Source organism: Bombus fervidus, unplaced genomic scaffold (genome assembly GCF_041682495.2).
Source record: "Bombus fervidus isolate BK054 unplaced genomic scaffold, iyBomFerv1 scaffold0059, whole genome shotgun sequence".
Taxonomy (NCBI): Eukaryota; Metazoa; Arthropoda; class Insecta; order Hymenoptera; family Apidae; genus Bombus; species Bombus fervidus.
In genome coordinates this window covers 9524-12500 of record NW_027212622.1, presented here as the reverse complement: position 1 = coordinate 12500, position 2977 = coordinate 9524, and the positions used below count along the sequence as shown (strand labels likewise).

Sequence of the window (2977 nt, the reverse complement as noted above, 5' to 3'; positions counted from 1 at the left end):
AGGGTCTTTATTTTTATTTCTCTCTCCGAGAATCGCCTCAAAGAGAAAAAAAAATAAAAAAAAAAATTAATTCGAATAGAATCGAGAACCGTATATTCTATCTCGATCGAGAAACGTTTTATGCATCTCGCCAAAGTGCCTTTTAAACTTCGTTCGTCGTATCATGTTCGAGCTAAGACTCACGCAAGACACCCGTAACGATCTCCGGTTTTTAACGCCCGTCCTCTTTGTATAATATATATATATATACGTGTTATGTATAATATATCTCCCGTAGCCGTTTCTCTCTTCTCGACGATTCCAGCGGTTCCTTGTTTTCGCCTGTTATTGCTGGCACAGAGATCGAACACGCGACATATATATAACATATCGGTTTCTTTGCTCTGTACCAACGACGAAAACGCACGGGAACTCACGCAAGTGGAAAAGCGAGCGCGAGACGTACACAACGGGGTGAATTTATTACTCGGGGACTGGACGACCGGCGATCTGTTAGGATGCGCGGTCCAGCGATAGACGACGAAGAGACATGGGATGACCAACGATCTCTTTTTCTCTAATACTCGGAGCGCCGAAACGCCTTAAAGCAAAAAAAAATCACACGCGCGTACGTCGTACGTACGGCGCGTGTATACCTCGTCTCTAATCAAGTTTCGTTAGTCTTTCTCGAGCCTCGCCAAAGAGGATCGTTCTCTTCCTCTGCGCGATCTCTCCGTGCCAATGTCAGAGATTATTCTCTTTCGCACGACGACGAAAACGACTATTTTCGACGATCCGAACAACTTTGTAACGGACTCACATGCACATCTTAAAATCGGGTACAGAAACGTTGCGCAACACCGTGAGCTTTTCTCTTCTTCGTCACCCTTAAATATAGCCGATCGTAGACGCACGCTAGATCGTAACACACTTTTCGTTGATTTCCGACGAACGTGGCTTTGGGCCAGGCGCGCGGGCAGAGAGATACGCGACCGACGGGGAAAAATTCGTCCCGATACATGTACGCGTACTCTCCGATCTCCGCGCAACGCTGGGGATCATCTCCCTAAGTCATCAGCGTTCGAAGAAATCTCGTGTGTCCGTTCCCGGATCTACGGCTTTCTCTGGGTTCACGAAGAACAGAAAAAAGCACAGAGGATGAAAAACGCAACGACGACCCATCGATGCGACGGTCCTCGTTGTCTTCTCGTCAGTCGTCTCGCGCCTGCAGAATACATCTCTGCCGCACGAACAGACGGAGTGGGTATTCGATCCCTGGGGCTGTACGAGTAAAAACATCTTGATGAAAAGACGGTTGTGTTTCTTTAAGGCACACAGTTTTTCGTTACGCCACCAAGTTTAGGTTTAGGTTTTAATATCTTGGTTCTCTTTTCTCTCCTCTCTCGACTGACTTTGTTCAAAAATATTTTTGCTTTCTCTCAGTCTCGCCAAAAATTCATTTAAGACGACGTCGGGGGCGCGGTCATTCGTGCTTATCGAAGACTAACAAAACGTAGCAGAGGCTGATACAAAAAGAAAAAAAAAATCGGCCACGAAGAAAACTCGCTCTGTGTATCTCGATAACCGCGTCGACGACGACGGTTCTCTCCGCGCTCTTTTAATTCGTATCCTTCTTCTTGCGCTTCGTCCGACTCAGAAACGTTCGTAAAACACGAACGACGGCGGGTTGTCAAGCCAAGAAGGGACAGAGAAGAGACGGAGGTAGTTTTGCGAGTCTCCCGTGAACGCGATAGATTTTTCATATATATTTGTATCGAGAGCATGCGTACGCCGGTCTCCACACGATCCAGCGACGAACGCCGACGAACGTCCAACAATCGCTCGTACGTCGCGTACGAGCCCTCGACCGCTCTTTAATTCGTATTCTTTTGCTTGGCGCTCGTCCTCCGACTCAGAAACGTTCGTTTAAAGATAAAACGAACGACGGCGGGCTGTCGACGAGGCAAGAAAGAACAGAGAGAGACGGACCGAGAGCAACGATACGCAACGCAAGCAGTCTTAGGTTTACGTGAGCAACCCTCAGCCAGGCGTGGTCCAGGAATTGTATCCGTGGACCGCAATGTGCGTTCGAAATGTCGATGTTCATGTGTCCTGCAGTTCACACGTTGACGCGCAATTAGCTGCGTTCTTCATCGACCCACGAGCCAAGTGATCCACCGTTCAGGGTAATCGTTTATGCATGGATTTTTGTTTGTGTACTCAGGTTTTTGTACTCTTATTCTCGGTTCGAAAGAAGCCGATATCCGACAAACGTCCGACCAACGGGAATCGAACGCGCGGAAGTCGCCATATGATTGACGACACGAAAATACGTTCGAAAACGAAATCGGACGGACTGCGCGACGACACACGCAGCCCGCCGACCGGGCGTAAAGTGCATTATAATATATAACAACCAACGAGATCGAAGCTCCGTTCGTCAGGAAACGACGGGGATATAACACCCGATTCTGAATCCTCTGTACAGCACACGATCTCGCGAAGAAAGCGCACGGTGGCTAGCCCATGATATATATATATGTTCGTTCCTCTCGTCCAGTTATTCGAAGCAAACAGCCGATATGCATCTCCATCGTTCGGGTAAAAAAAATCGATGGGACGCGCACGGTCGTAGTCTTCCTCGCGCGGTCGTTTCTTCCCGATAGCCAGAAGCAGAGTTTGAAAAACTCTAGCGACGGAACGAGGCATTAGACTCTCGACAACGAGGATACAGACACGGCCGGCGGTCCCCTCTGAATCGACTTCGGTGGTTCAGGTAAAAATAAAAAAAATCGATGGGACGCGCACGGTCGTCGTTCCTCTTCCTCGCGCGCGGTCTATTCTTCCCGATAGCCAGAAGCAGAGTTTGAAAAACTCTAGCGACGGAACGAGGCATTAGACTCGCGACAACGAGGATAGAGAGACGGCCGGCGGTCCCCTCTGAATCCACTTTGGTCGCTCAGGTAAAAATAAAAAAAAATTCGAAAGGGACGCGCAC

General features: G+C 48.7%; 1 non-coding gene across 1 annotated transcript; it reads right to left on the bottom strand.

Moving 5' to 3' along the window:
- Positions 1 to 2013: 2013 nt before the first annotated feature.
- Positions 2014 to 2168, bottom strand: LOC139997339 (5.8S ribosomal RNA). The gene has a single exon (XR_011802738.1). It is a non-coding gene; the product is annotated as a 5.8S ribosomal RNA (ribosomal RNA).
- Positions 2169 to 2977: the final 809 nt, after the last annotated feature.